The following is a 24,798-nucleotide window of genomic DNA, read 5'->3' as shown; positions in this document are numbered from 1 at the left end:
GTTAACGCGGCGCGATGCAACGCAACGCATAAAAAGACAGTATAAGTCATTATAATCCATAATTATGTCCCCACTGGATGCAAAGAATGCCTCGTTTATAATGGGTTTTCATGTTTTTGAATCATCGCTCTGGCCTGACAGGGCATCATCACAGTATGGTAGGGGCGTAACATTTCCATCATACGCTTGAGGTATTCGGTCAATCATAACGCACTGGATAGCTGGCCAGGACACTAATATATTGCCTATGTACCAACATATAATATACACTCTCGTTTAGATCATCAGAAGGCGAATTCATAGATACTAAACATGGTAGGATTAAATATAGGTAAGATGAGAGGAATGAGTGTTTCCATCACAAGCCTGCATAAAACAGTATACAATCTCAAAGACAACATACATGATGATCTGAAGGATATGTGTGTTCATTCAAAGAAAGGTTTTCCTATGGATTGATTAGAGAAAAGTCCATTTCTACTGTGCATTGCATCTCTTCCTATAAAAAGGTAGTGATTTTCCCTACTCACATTCCTGTGGGTCATAAATCAAAGACAAAATACACGATGACAATAATATACCCAATGACCTGAAGGATCATGTGTGTTCATTCAAAGAAAGGTTTTCCTATGGATTGATTAGAGAAAAGTCCATTTCTACTGTGCATTGCATCTCTTCCTATAAAAAGGTAGTGATTTTCCCTACTCACATTCCTGTGGGTCATAAAACCAGTGATATCAGCATTAGTTGCCATGGGGACCAGGGGGACCAGGGGGACCTGGTGTCGTTGCAGACATCCTGGCACCCAGTTTATTGGGTGAGGGGACTGTGATGATCTGTTAATCTAATGAATAACTGATTTGTTAAATCAAATGAAAAATTGTGTGTTTGATTGGTCCAGACGCTACAAAATCCCCCTTTTCGGACGTTGTTGTCTGTAGAATAGACAACAACGAACGAGGTCAAAGGTGCAGAACAATCGAACACACACCTGCCACTCACAGCTGGGAGACAGTGGTGGCTCTCTGGCTGTTGGTGCCTCCAGGAGTGGTTGTGGTGCCGTGGTGGATGCTGTCAGGTGGTGTGCTGTGGTGATGTAGGCTGTAGCAAGGTGTGGGTCCTCGAGCTTATGCAGCAGGTGTCGAGGCTGTGTCACCTGTCATCCTGAAGTGAGTTAGTCTGGATAAGATGGTTGTTTGTCCATGTTGTTAGCCAGTAGGTTATCCGTGGTACCCGTGAAGGGTTTTGCATTGTGGCAATGCTGGGTGCCTTTTGGTGCCTGCTTTGGATTCTGAGTTGTGAAGTTCAGAATCAGTGGGGTCTGACAAACACCTTTAGTGGAGGCCTTGTGCTTGTTAAAGGCCTTCTGTGTCAGGTTACGCAGCTGTTGACTGCCTGGCATTGTGCGGCAGGCCAGGAGGTTTCGGAGGAAAAGCTTCTTGCAGCTGGTGTCCGCCGCCATCCCAGGGTAATTGCAAGCTCTGAAGTAAGCTTGTCGAAGTCTGTGGTAGTAAGCATGGGGAGTTTCATGCCAGCCTTGTTTGGTGTCTGGGGCAGCGATCAGTCCATGTTCAGACTCGGGGTCTGAGCATTCCTTTATGATGGCTTGTTTAAGCTGCTGGTGAGGCTGCAGGATCAGTTCTTTTGATGTCCTCAGGATCTCTGCAGTATTTAGATTGCCAGATGTATTGTCTCTGGCCAGCTCGTTGGGGTCTGTGTCTGCAGTGATCCTCTGGAAGGGTCCCTGCCCCAGCCCCTTGGGGCTGCTGGTTGGTGACGTGTGAACAGTGGGCTTCCCCCCCCTCGCAGGTTCGGACTCTTGGCTGAGGGGGTCTGGGCCTGCTTGCCAGGGGAAGTTCTGCTTCGTGTTTTCCCTGTCTATTCACCTTGTGGTCTGCAAGCATATTCCAGTTCATTTGTGACATTGAATTCACATCGGGCTGCTTGCAGGTGGCATTCACATGCGTTGTTTCGGTTCGCCTGAATTAAACTTTTTTTTTCTTCTGCAGCTGCAGAGGTTTTCAGGGTTTTCAGGGAGCTGACTTGTGAAGTGTCAAGCAGAAGGCTTTGGCTCCCTTGATGTGATGTTCAGCAGGCTGTCTTTTGCTTGAGTCTATGCGCAGTCGGTAGGACTGTTTCAATTCTTTCTGAACCATGTCAAGCTCCTCTTCAATTGCTGAGTCAGGGTTTGCTGTTATGCATATGCTGTTTTTAACAGTGACTTTGTGTGAAACAGTTCTCTTTCCAAGTAAGTCCTGTCTGATGGCTTTTTCCAGCGGCGTTTGTTGTCCAGCAGCTGTTAGAGCCTCCTGAAGACTGGTGATTTCCTTCTGTTGCTCCATTCTGTGAGGTTCTTTGCATCCGTTCTGTGCTTTACGCTAGAATTACACCATTAATTTTACGTAAATGTTTCACATGAGCGAGTCAAAATGAAATACAATGATACGTAACACATAATAAGGCCTTAAATTAGTGAAATGAGGAGTATCGCTCAGATCACCTACACAGTGCTGAAAAAGGGGATTTATTCGCCCAAGATCAGACCGATTTATTCTGGTTCTGGTTTCTTATCGTACGATTTAAACACATTATAGCACTGAAAACCTCTACTACTTGTAGGAAGGCACATTCAAGCTATAGTTTTATCTGATTTTGATCAGAAACTGGTGCGCGCATGTATAAGAAGTTACGTAAATGTTTCACATGAGCGGGTCAATATGAATACAATGATACATAACACATAATAAGGCCTTAAATCAGTGGAATGAGGAGCATCGCTCAGATCACCTACACAGTGCTGAAAAAGGGGATTTCTTTTCGTCTGAGCATCTGCAACTTTTTGGCAAACTTCTGTTGAGCGTAAGGGCTAGAGACTACTACAAGATCAAACAGAGTGTGGAGCTAGGTTTTACAGCTAGGTTTTGCCAGGTGTGCTTAGCTGAAGTATTAGGTTATTATCTTAGCTGTGGATGACAGAATGCTAAAATAGGTTTGGGTCAGCATGTGTTTTCTGAAAAGGGTGTGAACAGAGTTCTGATTGATGACTTAAGACTGTTCTTACTGTCAAATTATCACTCAGAACTTACTGATGTTCCACAACAGGCTTAATCTCTGAGGAAGTGAAGTAGAGGAGGGAAAAGGAAGATGGAGAGCATTCCTATTCAGATTATGCTTATTGCTCTGTGCTCAGGACTGTAATTATGCCCTACTATTTGTCTCGATGACTTGTGTAACAGGGTCATAAAATTAGGGCACATGTTGAAAAAAACAAATAAAAAATAGAAGTGTCTCTGGTTCCTTTTGAGGTTCAGAAAGAACATAAAATCAAAGTGGAACAAAAAGGGGGCATAACAGAATCAGAATCAGAATCAGAATGAGTTTTTATTGCCAGGTATGTTTACACATAAAGAATAACAAAATGGGTTTACTGTAAGTTAAAACCGGTTTAAACATATGTAGTTATGTGTGCCTCATACATGAATATTAAAGTACAGTATTACACCTTTAATTTCACTCAGCAAGTGAAACACAGCAATGACCACCATGTTGCTAGGCCTGTATATATACAGTCAAAGTGTAGATTAATTGCTTCAATCTAATTATAATTTATAAGGCCTTCATGCTGTAGAAAGGGGAGCATCACTCAAATCTACCTTGATATAACTGTACTGAGATTTCAAAAACAATTGAAACAATACTGCAATTTTGTGATTTCTTCCCTAAAACAGATTAATAATTAATGGTACAGTTTGGACATGCCGCTGAGCTGAGATTCAGACTTATGCTTTGTCAGAACAGATTTATGCTTTTATACTGAAATTAGGGTTTCTTTGCTAAGATCAGATTAACCTTACACTGATACCATTAAGTATGAAATACATAAGGACTCTTTCAATCATAGTAGAGGTACCAATTCAAGCCCCTACTTTATCTGCATTTAAACAAGCCAGCAAATAGGAAGCACACACTTTTAGGATGACAGTGTTTTTAAACTCATAACCATTGTTTTATCATGCCAGCATTCTCCACCAATCTGTAACGAATCACCTCATGGGGAAATATGAATAATTAATCATAACTAGTTATAATTAATTAAAGATTTTCCTATGGATTAATTAGAGAAAAGTCCATTTCTACTGTGCATTGTGTCTCTTCCTATAAAAAGGTAGTGATTTTCCCTACTCACATTCCTGTGGGTCATAAAACCAGTAATATCAGCATTAGTTGCCATGGGGACCAGGGGGGCCTGGTGTTGTTGCAAACATCCTGGCACCCAGTTTATTGGGTGAGGGGACTGTGACGATTTGTTAATCTAATGAATAACTGATTTGTTAAATCAAATAAAAAATAATGTGTTTGATTGGTCCAGATGCTACACTTGTCAATCCAAATGTGAGAAATTAGGAAAATAAAGCAGCCTCAATGGAATGGCGCCAAAGAGGCCGTTTACGGCAAATACAGTAGTATACAGCCATTTTTAAAAATACAGTAAGTCACTGTATGTGGGGTTTGACGTCACAGAAAATTCCCATGATGCAAAGGGTATTACAGTTATTTACTGTAAAGCGAATTTGCAGTATTATACTGGGTGATATACAGTAAATAACTGTAGAAATTACAGAAATGTCTAACAGTGTACCTCACATATAAATCCGCAGCGTACTATGAGACCATCAAACCACCAAAACATTTCATTGCATTTTACATTAACATTTGTGCAGTGCATTGAGAGTTGAAGCGTGCAGAGACAAGGGGCTGAGATGTTACGGATGGTTTTATTCCTTCTGCATGCACTTAAACATAAGCAGTACGTTCACTTTCTTCCACCAACTAACGGAACTGTCTGTGTTTTAGTGCATGTACATAAAAAAAATTTTTTTATGCCAGTTTATCCAATTGTTTCCTGCAGCGTTAATGACAGATCATGTCAGGTAAAAGGGAAGCAAAACATTCTGCAGATGATATTTAATGTTTTGTCTGCTGACTTTAACAGCTTCAAGTTTAACGCACTTTCATGTTCTATACAGGCCATTTCATGTTTATTTCCACACACCTCTTACTGCGCCTATATTAAAACTTTTCGGCGATTCGCAGTCTTTAAGTTCATATAATTTGTGCTGTCATTGATGGAAAAAAACAGTTTACTTGTATTAGTATTTGTAACAGTATAGAAAGACTACAGAGTAACCGCAGTTTATCACTGCGCATGTCTGCTTTGGTGGTGCATCATGGTAAAGCGAGTGCACGTGTGTAGCAGCCAGTCCACAGTGTTTCCTTCAGCCAATGTTCGCCTGTCTGTGTCCAATGTTCCACTGAAGTTCTCTGGATAATTGAGTTGACTAGTATGCTGGGGGTGTTAGTAAAAGGCAATTTCTTAAGCTGTGTCATTATTTATAAAGGTTAATTTATTGCGTTAGAAGCACACAATAATTGTGCCATTAGCACACTTCAAGTTTACTTGGAATGCCATTGCAATGCATTTTAAAGTCACTAAAAGTAAGGGATAGTATGACCTCAGTTTGTTATTAGTATGATATTAATGTATGTTCAACACTCTTACAATGTAATTGAATTGCAATTGTAATGTCATCAAAATACATCTGAAGTTTATGCTGAATAAATTCTGCTTTTCAAAAATAAATAAAAGAGTGGATATTTAAAGTGCACTTCAGTATATTTGGAATAGTTCCACTTTAGCACAAACAAGTATATTTAATACAACTTTATTTGAACTTTACTTCAAAAGCACTGCTTTTGCACAACTAAAATGCATTTAGTACAAAATTAGTTGTTCCAATTTAGCAGACTTTAAGTATACCAATTTATTGTGTGCCACAAATATATTTAAGTTCATACAAATAAATTGTACTTAAGTATACAATTTTTTCACTAGGGACTTCACTGAGTTTGTACTTAGAAAATTATTAACAAAATGTGCATAATTTCTATGATTTGGGCAATAATGTAAGCATCTATTTGTGTTCCTTTCTTGTGAATAAATATTGTTTCTAAAATAAAGCAAGATTTTTCATTAAAAAAACAGACTACAGACTTTAAAGTTATGTTTCGCAGTCTGAACTCGACTCTGTTACACTAACCATTCTATGTCCATAATTTAGTTTCCCTTTCAGTCAGTCACTCTCGACGTCACGTCAGAGGACCGACGAATTGGGATCTCGCTTAGAGGGACCAATCTACTTCGAGTATAAACTAAACGAGCCAATGCACATTGGCATGCGATTATTGCATCCAGCTGCTGCTGATCACAGCGTCGCAGTCCTACTGGCGAAGGATGCGATAGAGCCGGGCCCTCCAGCCGATATGAAGACGGGGTTTTACAGCTCCTACTTCATTGTACCCAAGAAAGGCGGTGGGTTACGATCAATCTTGGACCTGCGTGTCTTGAACCGGGCCCTTCACCGGTTACCGTTCAAGATGTTGACGCAGGAACGCATATTCGGGTGCATCCGGTTTGCAGCGGTCGACCTGAAGGACACGTATACTCTCACTGCCAGTTGTTCTTCGCCCTGACTGAGGGAACACTCGGCACGGACGCACTGGCACACAGCTGGCCGCGGGGCCTTCGCAAGTATGCATTTCCCCCAGTGAGCCTTCTGGCACAGTTGCTGTGCAAGGTCAGGGAGGACGAGGAGCAGGTCCTGCTGGTGATTGGGCTTCCCGGACCTGGTTCCCGGAACTAAGGAGGTCGTTGAAGAAGCATGACCTGGTCGTCAAGTTCCGCAAGGGGGCGAGAAGGTTAAATCCTCCATGACCCCCTCTATTCCCTCGTGGGACCTGACGCTGGTGCTCATGGCTTCCACAGGACACTGGAAGGGGCAGTAGCTGTGGCCTTTTGTAGGATCCCAATTCGTCGGTCCTCCGACGTGACGTCGAGAGTGACCGACTGAAAGGGAACGTCTCAGTTACGTATGTAACCCTCGTGTCGCCACAGCTCCTGTACCACCGCTGAGCGGCCGGGTCACCGGCTCGGCTCCTCAGCGAAAACCTGAATATGCGCTGCATCTGCTGCCTACTTATACTCACGCTGTGATCAGCAGCAGCTGGATGCAATAATCGCATGCCAATGTGCATTGGCTCGTTTAGTTTACACTCGAAGTAGATTGGTCCCTCTAAGCGAGATCCCAATTCGTCTGTCCTCCGACGTGACGTCTCCGTTCCCTCCTTCAGGGAACGAGGGTTACATACGTAACCGAGACGTTCTACGTCCATAAATGACATCATTCAGCTCTCTTTAACAGTGGTGCAGAAAATGGTTAGTATTATCATACTTTTCATTCATATTTTTGAGGTGTATTATAGTCTAGGAGGGTACTGTCAAGCTTAACAACTCAACCCCGTCACATAAAATTAAGATGAAATATTATTATTTTTCAACATTTCATTTTAATCCATAAATATAAACAATGTACTTATTTTATTGCTGCCATGGTCTGCTTTCCTAACTATGAGGAGCAGTGGCCATTTTGAGTGAAATACCACAACCCCGTCACACTCAACCCCATCCCTTGCGAAAAGAAAATATATTTCCTAATATATGAATGATCAATATATTAAACAACATAATGGTATATTAGAAATTATATATATAATATATATATATATATATATATTGAATAATACATAACGAATTGCCGCTTTTCATATATTGAAAAATATGGCACAATATACTTATATATCACAATATATGTCATTTTATATTCAGTAATGCACTTTATAATATATAGATGTACATGTGATAAGATATGGTACTGCATGTGTAAAAATATATTGAACATATATTCATTCAGTATATACACACACATATATGGAAATATATATTTCTTATATTTAACAATCATTTATGATATACATGCTTCATATTTTAAAATATAGCTAGCTTACAATAGCATAAGCACACCTGCTCATAATAAAGCACTTAATGAACAAACTATCACAGTGCTGAACAGTGCATTACAATTACTTTTTAAATAAAGTAGCATATAATTTAACAGTGTTTGGCCAATCGTCTTCCTGACCACAGACTCTACTATTCTGCACAATGGTAACCCCACAAACTTACACATACCAGAAACCCTTTTACATTTCAAAATCATACAACATTAAACATTAACAGATATCCCCCTATCACAAATATATAGGGGAGAGTGGGGCACATTGTAACACTTTTTGACTTTGTCAGTTTGTGTAAATCCACATGGGGTTCAGAATATATTTTTTTATCCACAGTAATTTCACACTTGTCGAGTATAAATGTCACTTTGTTTCATAATTATAGTGTATACGGTTTTCTTTATTTATCCTCAAAAAATGGAAGTGAAATGTGACAACATGCCCCATAGGTGGGATATATTGTAACATCTGAGGGGCATGTTGTAACATAACTGTATGACAGCTTAAAACGTTATCTGATCTCATGAAAAATATACACAAGACAAACTAAAATATTTTGTCAATAAAATATATATATTTTTTTCAAATAAAATAATGGCGTTTTTTAAGAATTAAAAATAATCTGATTTTGGAGTTTGACAATGAACACATTGCAACCAGGCATGGGACGGCCAACATAAACGAGCCAAAATGCTTTACATGTCTTGAAATAATAATTTCTGAACATTAAACATTGACTGTCAGTCTTTATTCAAAGGTTTCTCGTCGTTTCTCATTCAAATTAATTAAAGTAAATAGTGTAAATTACATCACTAATGTCATAGAATAGCATAGTTTAATAATGGTGGGGCACTTTTGTAACGCAGTGTTACAACGTACCCCATCTGTGCAACTGGAATTTAGAAGTCTTCTGCTAGTTATTGAAGCACTAAAAAAAACTAACAGATAAATAACAGATTGGAGATTAAAATAATAGCAGATTTGTCTAATTTTAAATTAATAATAAAAACTGAGATAAAAAAATTTACTTAAGCCAGAAATGTAATTTTACTATGGTAAAATAAATGTTCAGCAGTATCTTCAAAAGATTTTTTAATTTTGGCACACTTTTTTCTCTATATAATGTTGATATGGTAACTAGTAAATACTGTAAATTTTGTTATGCTAGCATGTGTGGAAATATTATTTTTAACCACGTGTGTTACAACTAACCCCACGTTAATTTGTGCCCTGCGCTCCCCTATATATTTATCGTGGTTACGGGATTGTAAACTTGTGACAGGGTTAATTTTTTTGTCACAGGGTTATATTTTGTGACAGTTATTTACTTAATTTATTAATAATTATAATAAAAATATATATATAAATAGTCATGGTTTCAGTAAATATATACTTTCCAAAATCATGACAACACATTTTTGTTATAAATAGAATTTTTGATGTAATATGTCCACTTAAACGTTGACAAGCATCATATATCAGAGATTGCACCCACATTTGCAGCAGAAATACAATGTTTGCCATGCAGATATGCTGACATAAATGCAATATGAGAGAGAAACAAAACCAAAAATTTAAATTGATGGCAATGTATCCCTTCAAATATGTTACAGTCTTCAACACCGTCACACCTTGTCACATTACACAATTAAAACGAAAGCATTTCTTGAAATGTTAGTGAATCCCAAGAATGACTCATGTCACCTTGAGAGGCATTATAACAGGTTTTGTATTAGTGATTGCTCTCTCTCGCATGTCTTGTGACCAAGTGTTAGCATTCTCTTTAAAGTTGATTCATCCTGGTTATCAGTTTATTCTATCACAGCTTGCAGAGGTACTGTATGTTTGTGCAATGTGGCTCTGCACTTGACAAACATTATAGCATTATAATTTGTATTTTGATTCTGTGTTTCTGTGTATTTTGGATCTGCAGTCACGCAACAGTGAGCAGCCAGCATTATAAGTACAAGGTAAAAATGTGATGAGCTCTATTTCAGATCTCTGTATGTTTTAACAACTTAATCTGCTCCTCATTTGTGTGTTGGTCAGTGTATATGTTTGTTTGCCTAGGTAATTTTGGACTCAATGCTGCTGCACTGCTGTTTGGATTTTTATTATTAAGCTTTCCAGGAAATGTTGTGAGTTTGCCTCAGGTAGACTGCTGTGGTTAGTGGATGGCAAGGACCTTATGCAGTAATAGTTTGTATCTGATTATTGATTAAATTTGTAGAATCATCCTCCAGTATGGGCATGGGGCAATTTGGGGCACATCCCTGTATGGTCTGCTTATCAGCCCTGACTTTCCCGTTTCCAAAAATGTATTACAGCACTAATGGTGAACATGATTTTACCAAGTGGAACATGTTCCTGAATCAACATCCTTATTGGTTCTGGTACAACATTCCTCTTAACCAATCTGATTTTTAGAGTTAGGAATATGGCTATTTTTACGGTGAAGCTTGGGGCTATAGTTAGGGGCCTTTCTTATCAAAACTATCATCTGATTTTATGGGTAGGTTTGGGTTTGGTGTAGGGTTCAAAGAGTGTTTCTTTTACACAAATGCTGTTCAACAAAGATGTTGATCCAGGAACATTACATAAATTACTGGCTGCAGACAATAATTGCACTTGGTAGATGATTTTATCAAAAGCGTCTTACATTACATTTAAAGTATACATCTTATCTGTTCATGCATTCCCTGGAAATCATATCCATGACTTTGAGCCACATTAATGTGCCCTTGCACTATGTCTGTCTTTAGGAAAAGGGATTGGACAGCTTGTCTCCCACAAATTATTTGTAACAACACAACACTGTATTAATTCTCCCGTTATTCTTCCAGCTTAATGTTCAGCCAAGAAACTAAACTAACAATCACTTTCTTGATAGGCGTGACAAAAGGGCCAACTTTTGGTCCAATGTCCAATCTCCCCTACAAGCCAAAAACAAGTTAAACTCGGTCTTCAGCATCTGTTACATACTGTGAAATAATACCTTAGCTTGTTGTTCCCTGTTTCATTGGAAGTTTCTTACACTTCTCTAAGCCAGCGAAAGCACAAATCATCCAGTGCTCTTTTGGGTGCGTGTCTAGAGTCACTAAGAACAATGTTTTTAATGGAGGATTTTCTCACACTATTTTCTTTCAAGAGCATGACTTGACTTTGAGACGACTTTGCCATGTGACAATTCCAAAAGAGTGATGAAATCCTTCAGATTTTTATTATGCTGTAATAGCCTGCTTTTCATTTTAGGAGTTTAAATGTCTCATCAGTGGTAGCCTAATTTATGGCACTCTTTCCCAACTCTAGTCCTGGAGTAAATCCACAGCTCATTTTATCTCCCTAAACTATTGACTGTCCAATTTTGCTTCTGGAGGGCCACTATCTTGCAGAGTTTATCTTGAAACCTAATTAAATACACATGATCCACCTAATTAGGTTCTTCAGGACTACTAGGCTGTGTCCGAAATCACCCCCTATACCCTTAAAAATGGCACTATTTGAGGGGACAGCCATTAGAAGTGGTAGCCGAAACCATATTGGAAGTTTTTGAGTACACTCATTCAATCCCACAACACTGCAATAACGAGTACAACCGGTGTACACTCAACAACTATAGAGAATTCCCATAATGCACTGTGGGTCATGCAATTGAATTCCTGAGTCTCACTAGAAGATGGCACCTGCAACTGGAGTCCATTTTCTCTTTAATTGATCATTAAATAGTTTCATAAAGGTATACATGCTAGTTCCCATACAGAGTTCGAAATAAATCTTTTCATTACTACTGGAGCTGCTATTTCACTAAGTTTCAAATGATTATTAAACAGCAAGCACAAACTATCCAAAAGCAGCAGTCCTTCCGGTGCATTCTGTTTGAATTCACTTATTTGTTTTCATTCACTTACTCATTTTCATGTAGGGAATAGTAAATAAGGGAATAGAGGACAATTTCACAGCACTAGAAATTTCCAGGCAGATTGGCATTAAACCCTGCAGGACATTGGCCCTCCAGGAGCAGGACTCTAGTGCCTTGTCCAAATACCCACACTGGCGGTCTTTGCACTTGACCACTTATGATTTCCTGTATTTGGCCCAAGTGTTCAAGTGAGGATGAAGACCACAAGCGGGTGTCGAACTTTTCATTATCTAATGGGACACACTTATAGTGTTGTAAAAATGCAAGTGTTTACAGGTTTATTAAAATTTTAAATACTTTGCATTTTAAAATCAACTTCTAAATGTATGTTCAGTAGTCCCTATAACATGTCATAATTTCAATTTGTGGTGCTTCTAATTAAGTGATAAAAAGCAGTTGCAAATTTTGTACAAAAAGAACACCACTACTCATCTTTGCACCAATAAAACGTAAAAACACTTTTTCTACCAAATTATATGTAATATCTAATTATTATATGAATATTTAACTTACATTGGAAAGGTTTCCGTGACCTCTCGGCAAAAAGTCTCACGATTTATTTCCAGAACATGATGCATGATGGGATACCCTGAGCCTCGAATAGTGCTCCGGAGATTTAGTGTGCGTTAAGGGCACTGTGCTTTGCCTTTAAGACCTGGGACAGTCTTGCGCACTTACTTCCTGTGTTCAGTGTGGGTATTTGGACAAGGCACAGGAGTTCTAATAAGGCTGCATCAGGTGATGACCAAAATGTTTTCTTTTGGTGCGATGTAATGCTGCACTACCCATGATATAAATCACTAGGAGACCACAGAGTATTTTTTTAAAGTACATTTTTAGTAGTATTTCCGTACCATGACTGTGGGGGGTCATTTATGACACAGTTACTAGACTTACTAGACCATCTTATTCTAGTTCATGTGACCATATGTCCTCTTTTTCCCCAGACATTTTCTAAATTGTCTAAAATGTCTGGGTTTTGGCTTTGTTTTCCTGTTGTTACATACTTGCTGAAGGTAATGACTGAAAATTAGTTTGACCAATATGGACCAGTCGTGGCATGCCATTAGGTTGGATCTACAGAAAATGAAAAGCAATGCAAATACATGTACAACAAAGCCAAAACCCAGACATTTTAGGCAGTTTAGAAATACCAGCTAATGCATATATAGGGAAAAAACGTATGGTCACCCTTATTTTAGTATTCAGTGCTGAGAAGGAGTCTAGCCTAGAAGCTTCAGAAGGACTGAACAAAGATTGATGCATCCTCACTGGGATGCAACCATCTGACTGAGAAGCACTCATCCAAAATGTGTACTGTTAAGAGTACTCCAGGTATTTTTGTTTTGCATCTTTATTTATTTCTTAGTTGTGTTTCTTCTGCATTATATATTTATATGTACCAAACTTCTGCGTTTTTTTCTCCAAGACTTGTTGGACCATTGCTGTGAAATATTTTATTTCTTGTTTGGTCCTTTGGTCAGTTTTTATCTTTTCATAAATTGCTGTGAGTCAACAGGGAGGATACTTACTGGGTGTCAATATGGCTTTTTGGACGTACATGCCTGTATTGTCTGTCTCCCTGCTGGTCAGCCACAGTTTTACTGCTTCTGTAACGGAAGAGGTCTGACGCAACAGGTTAGTATATACAATCAAGTTTATTTGGTCACAGAGAGTACGGGTGTAGGATCCAGATGACGACAAGGTGAGTGTATAGTTCATAGAACAGTTCAAAGGATATGACGGGTGGAATAATCAGAGTCCTTCCCTTTACAGGAGCTGGAATGCACACACCTCAGCTCTCCGGGAATTAGGAGACACTTGGAGGAACACAGGCGGTAAATAATGCAGGTCAGTATTCAACTGTCCGCCGTAGCAACGCCAGAGAGTTCTACGCGTATACGAGATCAGACAATGAGGGTGTGTGAGGTGTGTGCTTTTATACAGGCTGGTTGATGAGGTGCTTGATTGGTGACAGGTGCAGGTGCTCAGTACTCCGGTGATAGAGATCGTTGTGATTGGGTGGTGGTGGAGCCTGGCCGATCTGTTACAGCTTCTTCTTGTTATTCTTTATGTTTTAGATTTATCATCTTGGTTTTTTTTTATCTTTTGAAGTTTTTTAATTTGAGTATGTGTTTTGTTTTATTAGCTTGATATTTCACTCAGTGACAGGCTGTTGTACACCTAAAGGTATACAATTTTTGAAAAATTTATATTTTTGAGAGTGTAGTCACTTCCTTTTATTTTTATTATTTCATTTATTTGTAAGAAACAATGTCAATGTAGATACATCTGTGTAAGGGAAACAGGTCAATTTAGCTCAAAGGGAATCATTTAAGATTTTAAAGGGAACTCCACCAATAATATGTAAGGGAATTAGGACAGAATCACTGTTTTACGGCTGATCACTGAGACGGCCAGCGATTCAGTGAACGAGTCGTATGACATCAATTCTGCAATGGATATTTATATCCAAAATATAGTGAAAACACTATTAATTAGCACGGTAACAAGGTCGGCAGTTTAAGACATTAACTTGTGTGCACAAAATGCCAGATACTTCTCTTTTCAATATAAATAAGGCTTTATTGGATAAATCTAAGACATATAAACTAATCTAACACACGCATTCACACACAAGTTGCAGAAAGAGAGAAAGTGAGGAAAATAATTAGTTTAAGAGAATGAAAATGTGAAATCCCAAGTTTACAGCAGCTAAAAGCTAGACACAAAAAGCAAAGTTTGATGGTGTGCTGAGTATTTAAACCGGGCTGTTTAACACCTCCCAAATGGTGTTTTGACCAATTAGATGTCGTCGTTGCTCAGGTTGTTGTATATTCCTCCTCCCCATTCATAAATCAACTGTTATCTCATCATTCACATGGTCCGCGTTTTTCCCGCTCTTTGCACATTATAGTTTTGGACATGATTTCTATAACAAGAATATGATACATTTAACAAAGAAGTGATTGGAAGAAACGTTTCACGCATTAATTCTCAAACTCACACATACCAAACATGAATACGACCCCTTAAGCTATTCAATAGTTATTAACAATACATACACAATAAATGATTAAGACATGATGGTTAAACGTGTGGGTTACATACATAATATGGAGTTATGTATAGCAATTATTAGTTGCTCACCAGTCCTTTTAGTGTCATTTAGATGCATATTTACATGGAAATGAAGTTTCTTTGGCATTCTGTGGACGTAAGGATACGTTCTGTGAAGACCAGAGAGGTTAAAATGTCTGTAAGGAATTTTAGTCTGTTCTCTGTCGTGAGGTGGGGGAAATCAATTTACGGGGCTCATGACTGTAGTTACTATCATGTGATGGTCATCTCTTTGACCATTTAATCTTGATTACTTGCCCTAAAATTGACAATCTCCTTGGAATTGTCAATAAGTGTTCTTTTGTTTAAATGCTGTGAGCTACTCAAAGCTGCTAGTTGGTTCAGGCTTGGGGCCAGGATCTGATTTATGAACATCCTGTTGTCTTGGGACTCTGTGGAATTCGTCTCATGTTTCAACCATGCTTTGATCAAATCTTAGATTGTCTGATTCGGTCTGATACCCTACATCTGCGTATGCTCTTCCAGAATATAAACATGTATATTGCCAAAATATATTTTATCAAATGATGGAATTTATCAGTAGCCCCAAATCGATCACAGCAAACGTGGTATTGTGCAAAGCAAACTGACATAAGTCAAGTCAAGTCACCTTTATTTATATAGCGCTTTTAACCATACAGATTGTGTCAAAGCAACTGTACAGCATTAATTAGGAAAATAGTGTGTCAATAATGCAAAGTGACAATAGTAAACACTAATTTTTCAGTTAAAGGCAGTTCATCATTGAATTCAGTGATGTTATCATCCAGCTCAGTTCAGTTTAAATAGTATCTGTGCAATCAAGTCAATGAGATCACTGGAAATGAAGTGTCCTCAACTAAGCAAGCCAGAGGCGACAGCGGCAAGGAACCAAAACTCCATCGGTGACAGAATGGAGAAAAAACTTGGGAGAAACCAGGCTCAGTCGGGGGGCCAGTTCTCCTCTGGCCAGATGAAACCAGCAGTTCAATTCCAGGCTGCAGCAAAGTCACATTGTGCAGAGGACTCAACTGGCTCCTGTGGTCTTGTCCCGGTGGCTGTCTGAGACAAGGTCGTTACTGGGGATCTGTATCTGGGGCTCATTTAGTTGTCCTGGTCTCTACTGACTTTCAGGGCTGTAGAGGTCCTCTCTAGGTGCTGATCCACCATCTGGTCTGGATACGTCCTGGATCTGGGTGACTTCAGTGACCATCTGATCTGGATACAGACTGGATCTGGTGGCTACGGTGACCTCGGAATAAGAGAGAAACAGACTAATGTTAGCATAGATGCCATTCTTCTAGCGATGTAGCAAGTACATCGGGTGTTATGGAAAGTGTTCCCTTTCAGACTCAAATGTAGTCTGACATAAGATTTACAGGTAAGTTAGAGACTTCTTTATATTGACTGGCATGTTGGCAAAACTCTGTGAAGGGATAAAAATGGGATTAAAAAACATTTTGAAAAAAATTAATCTGATTACCTCAATAAATTCTTGCACAGGCTATCCATCTTAAGTCATGTGACTAACACTGAAAGATAAATGAATGACATTTTGAATGACAACATATCATCAATTTTCTCTGTATAATCTAATTTTATTATGTAGATAATGTACTTTGTTAATAATTATTTATTACCTATGCAACCCAGTCCCCATAGTGCAAGCAGGTTTGCATCCTATACCCACACATTGTTTTTAGCACACACTGTTTTTAGCAAATATTTAAAGGAGTAAAGCTGGCTTTCTGATTACAAGTACTTTTGTAACACGATATAAGGACATGTGTATTTAAAAAATGGATTTACAAAAAGTTGTAGCTAGTCTGGGAAAAATATTTTATCTTTGTTTAAAATAAGCACATACACATGAGCTTTTATGCATGACGCACATGAATACATTTTGTTGACGTCTTGGTCTATTGATATTCAAACCCCCCTAGGAAATGTCAGAAATCCTAAATGGGCACCTCTGAACACAGACACAGCAACAATCAATTATTGGATTGTTTGACCAATATTTCATCAAAGTAAATGTGAAAGATTGGTCCGTCTCTTAAAAGCAGGTGTCAGGATGCCTTAAAAATTTATATATTGATTAGGCCCTTCAGACATCAGTGCTTCAAAAGGAGGTTCTGATATCTTAAATAAAAAGAATGTGGTCAAGTTTACTGTGATTTAGACAGCCCACGGGTAGTGCAGGGCAGAATAATGTAAAAGAAAAAATAATCTAAATGAATAACTGTACTGCGTTTTGCACTGAGTATGAGTATCAAATGTAGTCTGATGTGCATACATCAAGCACACTTTTGCTTTGTAATCTGTTTATCTAGTATATTATGTATTTTCTTATTTTCTTGCATATGTATGGGAAACTGGAGATGATTGTAATACTATTATCTTAGGTTGAGTTGTAACACCATCCTCTTAACCACTTAGGAAATTATTCACAGGGATTAAATGATTATCAGAATGAGCACCATCTTCCTGAAGTGACGTTAGAAGTTGCAGGGATATGTGTACAAGCAGGATTTTCAGAACACAAAAATGGAGTAGAAAAGTCAGATTAATCAATGTTAAATGAAAGAAATGGTCTCATCTAAATCATCAGGTTCTCTTGCTTAAATTCATATATAATATTTTGAATTCAAATCTTTGACCATTTTTTAAAGCCTAGAGTATTGTCTACTACTTCCCCATTTGCTGTACTTCTGGACACATGAAGATTGAAGACAATAGGACAGCATAAACAACTGTGAAAATGACTAACACACACACATATGTTTGTTTGACTGTATTAGTGAGGACATCTTCCAGACTTTCATTGTTTTATATATGGTCAAAGATATTTTCTTAACCCTACCCCTAAACATAACCTTCAGAACCTTAGAAACTTGTGCAAATGGATTAAATACAAACATGACATGGATGATTTATAGGCATTTTTAACTAGTGAAGTTAGGCTTACTAGTCGTGTTCAACAGGTTTCACTATATTACTGAAGACATTTTTGAATAGGACATTTTGGATAGTCAAGATATAAACTTCAAAAACATGCGCTGGATTGAACTTCTTCGTCTTTATTTATCCAAACTTCTTTGTCTGGGGAAAGGCATTGTCTTTTCAAAAATACTAACAAAATAAATAAATAAAAGAATAGTGAAATTGTTCTGTACTGTTGGAATGGTTGGAAAGACGAAAAATTCAGTCTTCACTACATTTGGTTGCAGGTGATGTCCTTAAATACACTTGTTGTGTACATGCTGAAGTGACAATAAAGTGAGCTGATTTTGAGGTGGAAGAACCCATGCAGTCTCTGTCACTTCATACTATTTCACTCGAAATGGTTTTGCAGGTGTGTGTCTAATTTTAGAGCAAATTATATGATCAGCTCCCACAAGCTCACAATTTCCTGCTGAATCCAAACCAAGTAAAATAAAAAAGGGTGGTGGTCTGGTTATATCACAGTACACTGTATACTTAGAACCTGGTTTGCTGAAATGCAGTGATGGAATTTTGGCAGGAGTTGATGAAAAACAATAAGCACCAGGTGCACCTCATTCTATACAGACTGCAGATATCCATCCATGTCCACCTTCTTGCTGAGGTCTGGTGAAATGCAAGACAACATTCAGAGTGCTTTGCCAGTAGACAAAAGGAGGTAACACTTTATTTCGATAGTCCACTTTAGACATTCTATTAACAGTAAGTAACTTTGCAACTACATGTCAACTAGCAGTTAGTAGAGTATTAGTAGACTGTCTGCTTAATATCTTCTAACACTTTCTTTGTCAACTTATTCTACTAACCCTAAACCTACCCTAACAGTCTGCTCTGAGAGTTAGTAGACATGTTGTTGCAAATTAATGAGAATTAGTTGACATGTAGTTGACATGTAGTTACAAAGTTACTTATAGTTAATAGAATGTCTAAAGTGGACTATCGAAATAAAGTGTAACCCAAAAGGATAACAATGTTCCAGGTATCTTCTCATTCCCATAGGTTTTGTAATGAGGAAATGGAGAACAAAGAGTGTGTCAGAAAGAGATTTTCTCTTTGCTGATAATGTTTGACAACCTTTAGGGCTGCTTGTGTTCTTTTTCCACCTCTTGGGTCCAGAGTCATGACAGAAGATGAACATGCACCCAGACAGACAGCATAAACACCATATTTCATATGTTTTTGGACTCAACAATGAGCTTGTGGTTTTAAGATCCCCCAGAAAAGGAGAGGCTACTGGCCTCAGAACACTATTGGCAGTACATGAGACACAGTCCCAATTTGGCCCAATTCACTACTTCAAATACTAGCCAACACTACTTCAGTAAACTTGGTTTCATAAATGTATGCATGACATTGTCTAGTCCATTATGGAGCAACTTTCCTGTTGATTTTGGCAATTACACCTTCAGGACTCTGTTTATCTTAATTTTGTCTATAAACCCTAGTAAAAAAAAAGTAAGTAATATGTTTAAAATACATTTGTTTCATTCTAAGTATAGTTCAAATTTATTAACATATTTACTGACATATCGCTCTAGACTTACTGATATAAAAACTATAATTTAACTTTATTTGGAGTACTAATTGTCCACAATGCACATTTCTTAATATTAAGCCTAAAATGTGTTTTAATGTCACTATCGGTGAGGACTGCGTGATCTTTAAATAATATCTTTAATGCAAGATATTTAAAGTGTACCTGAATTATACTTGCAATAGTTCCACTTTAGCACAATCAAATATACTTCAGTATATCTTTAGTAGAACTTCATCACTGCCTCTGCACAATTAAAGTGTTTTAAATACAAAATTAGTTGTTCCAATTTAGCAGACTTTATAGCAGTTTAGTATACGTAAACAAGTACAATTGCAGGGTATTTCTATTAAGTACATAAACATCTAAATGTATTTGTAGTATACTTAGCATGAAATAAATGTATTTCAAATGCATTTTAGTATATTTATTTGTCACTAGGGAAGCGTATTTGGATTTTACAAAATTATCTTTCAAATACAGTATCCTGAAAAAGGAACTTTTTCTTTTTGCTGAGTTTATAAGATATGTTCATCTATTTATTAAATAATAAAATGTTTATTGGCATAACCCCCAGAAATTCTCTCCCAGAACATAAACATATTTTGCCAGAAATTATTGTATCAGGTGATGGAATTCAAGAGTAGCACAGAATTAAACATTGCAACAGGTGGTATTGTGCAAAGCAAATTGACATAAGATTTGAAGGTAAGCTACTGTTTTATTTATTTTGATGCGCTTGTTGACATGGCTCAAATATTTATTTAAATTGCCACAAATTATTAAATCCATGTGAATGGCTGAAACATAAAATATGCCAGAGTGTAATACACCAATTGACACTTTTTATTTTTTATTAATTAATCTATTTATTTTTATGATACTCAGAAGACTGCTTATTTGGTTATTGTAAATTAAATGTGTCAGTGCATTTTGGTGCCCAGAGAGACGCTGTGTGTTTCTAGGCAAAAGCAAAAGCACTTTATTTGGCCTTCCGAAAGTAGATCTTTAAGATGACTTACAACAGAACAGCAATGCATTTTATAGACGACTGTTTCGTGAACCTAGGAGAGGAGGTAATTCTGACTTTGCTATGACAATCTGGTGCTTCTGAATCAGCTACTGTTTTGTTATTAGTTTAAGTATTTGCTATTGACTGTTCAAATGCGGAGTTTTGCGCATCGTGTGTGTGTGTGTGTGTGTGCGCGAGCGCGTGTGTGTGAGAGAGAGAGAGAGAGAGAGAGAGACAGGGTCACATCACAGAGTCAGCTGTCTTAACCGTGGCTTGTGTAAGGGGCTTACATTTCCGACGAGTGCTTGCGGTGTTCAGCCAATCACAATGCACTGGGTTAGCTGGCCAATCAGAGCAGACTGCGCTTGTCAAAGGAGGGACTTTGTAGAAAACTAAGCGTTTGAGAGAGGCGGGGCATAGAGGACCTACCATAATGTACATTTTTTGTACCTTAAAGCATGTCAACATATTCTGTTACACCAAATACACAAAATAATGATCTTTTAAAAAGCATCATATGACCCCTTTAATAAAGGCTTTAGTCTGAAAAGAATTGAATTGGAGGGATATACAATCATATAAACTGCAGCATGGCAAAATATAAGTTATCTAATTTTCTTAGATTGATTAAGGTTTATTAAAAATCTGTATGATTTTTGATTGATTACAATTAGACCAAATTAATCAATAAAGTTACATAAGATACGCACAGATACGCATCTGAAAAGGACTCTGAAAGGTGGTAAGGAACAGTTTCACAGCTCCAGCTAGGTAATATAAAGAGATGTTTTGTGAATTAGCATTGCCCATTAACTCCCACTCCCAGGAAATTTAGTGTGATATGATATTTTTTGTGTCCCTGTGGAATGTCTAAGAGGGATAATGGCATCCTACCAAATGTCAGCTTTGTAGTGGTTTAAAACAAGCTCTTTGATCAGGATGTAAACACACAGGCTAAGCTCTTTAGGTAAGTACCACCTGTGTAATCTACTGTGGCAGCAAAAGAGTGAGAGGTCTTTACTGTGTTTTTACTTTTATTGTAGGAAAGTTCCTTGACCTTACAATACCACCAACAAATCAGCAGCAGCACATTAGACCAGTTCAGTGTGATTTGATTACATGTAATACAGTTTTGCCTAGATAATGTCTGAAAAATAGTCACAGATTTGTAAAATTCCCATGAATGCAAACCACTGAATCTGTAACAGAGGGTATTTTGTTATTTTCTGTCATAGAAAGTCATTAAGAGAAATCTATAAATATTTAAATAATAATAATAAGATTGTCACGGCAGAGAAGAGTCAGGATCCAAGTGCGAGTGCAAAGGTAAGGTTTATTTAGTAATCACAATAACGGAGACACAAAGTGATAATCCCTCGGGTCCTGGTCAGAATCAGAGCTCCACTGAGAAATCCCCTCAACCACTGCGTTGACCAAACCAAGGAGAAGGCGGAAGATCCGTACCCTGACTGAGCGAGAACTGGAAACAGAGAACTGACAGGGAGACAGGAACATGAGAATAACGAACCGACAAACACACATTGAACAGAGTGACCTATAAAGGACTCACTAACGAGTTGCAGCTGGCGCGCTCTGATTGAGCACCAGCTGCAAACACTACGAATGACGTACGCACATACAACCACATGACAAGACGCAGAAAGACCGTCCGGACCCATGAACCGTGACAAAGATACTTATGTTGGCCAAGTTTCATGTAACATAGCCAGGTGAACATCAGACAGTGTAATTTTTTTTTTTTTTAATACACGTATTTTAGCCACCTGTATTAATCAAATAAAAATACTTTATATTTTGTTCCCTACAAATATCATGCAATAAGCGTTGTTGTTTCTGCATGGACCAAAATTATGCCTGAGGTGTTTCAGACTTTTCTTGCAGGTGTATTAAGCATTCATAATTTTCATCAGAGCAAAAAATTTCCTTTTCAAGAGGACACATTTCTAATCAACTGGGCAGTGTGCAATCACTTAAATAAGAGGTGTGAGTGATTTTACCTTTGTGGTTGTGTGAACATGCACACATATATCTGTCATTGTGATTAAACTTTAACGAGGGACTTGTGTCTAGAGGCACTAGAGAATAAAAAATATAGACATGCACAACTATGTCTCATACACCGACTCAGACCCACTCAAATTTCTGTAACACAAGTAAAAGCTAATCAAAACCTTAGTCACTCTCCATGTTGTGAATAATACAATTTGAAAAATGGCATTCATTACAAAATTAGACAGCTCTGCTCTGCTACATTGCATCTCATTGACTGCTGGAGGGAAGGATGGTTTCTAGGGGGCTCCTGTAGCAGACTTAACTATCTGCCACTGAAAACGAAGCTGCTCGTTCAATCTGCATTTTCAGCTAAGGTGTCTGATATGGTGGATACAGATACTGCAGGGAAATATCCAAACGTGGAGATATTAGTAAGTGAAAGGCAGTGGCGGACTGGCCATCTGGAGCACCGGGAGTTTTCCCGGTGGGCCGCTGTACAATGTGGGCCGGTTTTCTGACGATTTGTGCTACCCTGTCAGATTTTGCTACCTCCCATTAAAACAGATGGTAGCATAATTCGATTTATAATTCTCTATGACAAAGCTTACATCTCACCCACATGAACTGCAAAATCTTAGCAAAGTCGGCCATTGGAATCCACAGAAAGTGCAATACATTTTGATCTGAAAAACAAAAACAAGTTGACTGAAGTTAGCATGTTGTATTTGTATTCCGTTGTCCCTTCTTTCATTAGCCTGCTGAAAGGGCCTGAATACATTTTTTTATACTATTCTTACTGTCAATCTGCAATTTATTTTGACCTGGTTTTAACAATTAATGAAGCATAGTGAATTTATTTTCATTAACCTTGAAATTATATTTAGTTGCGGATATTAAATTAAGTTAGCCATCTTATAAAATAACGTTTCACAGTTAATAGTGTAATTCGTCAGATTATTTAGGCTAGTAATATCCAAAACACAAAGGAATCATGCAATCAGGGTGTTAAAATAAACAAAAAACTCACCTTTCAGTTCACTGACAACTCCACTGACTAATAGCCACCGCACAATAAGCAAATCCCAGCTGGGTCTGTCACTTTTTTGGGTCCCCTTGAAACATTTCCGTTGTGGTCCGTGCTATTTGCAGCGCGTTCCTTATTTGCATGTGTTGTGAGGATTTGCAACACGTGTGTTGTCAAACTGATGAAGATGTTTTCTTAATTTGCTGGTGTTTTTTCAATTTGCATGTGTTTTCTTAAGTTGCAGCGCCACCGTAAGATAGGCCCCATGATAAAAAAAGACCCACAGAGTTACCTACATCTAACAGAATACTAATCTCAGAATCATGTGAAGAGCTTTATTTGGTACTTCTGTTGGAGTGTTAAAGTACAGCTTCAGATTCAGGGAGGGAACAGTCTATTTGTGACACTCCACTGAAGATCAGGGACTCCAAAATCTAAAACAAGTTGACTGAAGTTAGCATGTTGTATTTGTATTCCGTTGTCCCTTCTTTCATTAGCCTGCTGAAAGGGCCTGAATACATTTTTTTATACTATTCTTACTGTCAATCTGCAATTTATTTTGACCTGGTTTTAACAATTAATGAAGCATAGTGAATTTATTTTCATTAACCTTGAAATTATATTTAGTTGCGGATATTAAATTAAGTTAGCCATCTTATAAAATAACGTTTCACAGTTAATAGTGTAATTCGTCAGATTATTTAGGCTAGTAATATCCAAAACACAAAGGAATCATGCAATCAGGGTGTTAAAATAAACAAAAAACTCACCTTTCAGTTCACTGACAACTCCACTGACTAATAGCCACCGCACAATAAGCAAATCCCAGCTGGGTCTGTCACTTTTTTGGGTCCCCTTGAAACATTTCCGTTGTGGTCCGTGCTATTTGCAGCGCGTTCCTTATTTGCATGTGTTGTGAGGATTTGCAACACGTGTGTTGTCAAACTGATGAAGATGTTTTCTTAATTTGCTGGTGTTTTTTCAATTTGCATGTGTTTTCTTAAGTTGCAGCGCCACCGTAAGATAGGCCCCATGATAAAAAAAGACCCACAGAGTTACCTACATCTAACAGAATACTAATCTCAGAATCATGTGAAGAGCTTTATTTGGTACTTCTGTTGGAGTGTTAAAGTACAGCTTCAGATTCAGGGAGGGAACAGTCTATTTGTGACACTCCACTGAAGATCAGGGACTCCAAAATCTCTACATGAAGGTCTCTTGGGGAACAATTTAAATGGGCTGTATTTGTGAGTCAACAGCAAGGAAGAAGTTTACTAAGAGCT

Source organism: Sinocyclocheilus grahami, unplaced genomic scaffold, assembly GCF_001515645.1.
Source record: "Sinocyclocheilus grahami isolate Dianchi unplaced genomic scaffold, SAMN03320097.WGS_v1.1 scaffold108.1, whole genome shotgun sequence".
NCBI classification, from domain to species: Eukaryota; Metazoa; Chordata; class Actinopteri; order Cypriniformes; family Cyprinidae; genus Sinocyclocheilus; species Sinocyclocheilus grahami.
This window is presented reverse-complemented; position numbering follows the sequence as displayed.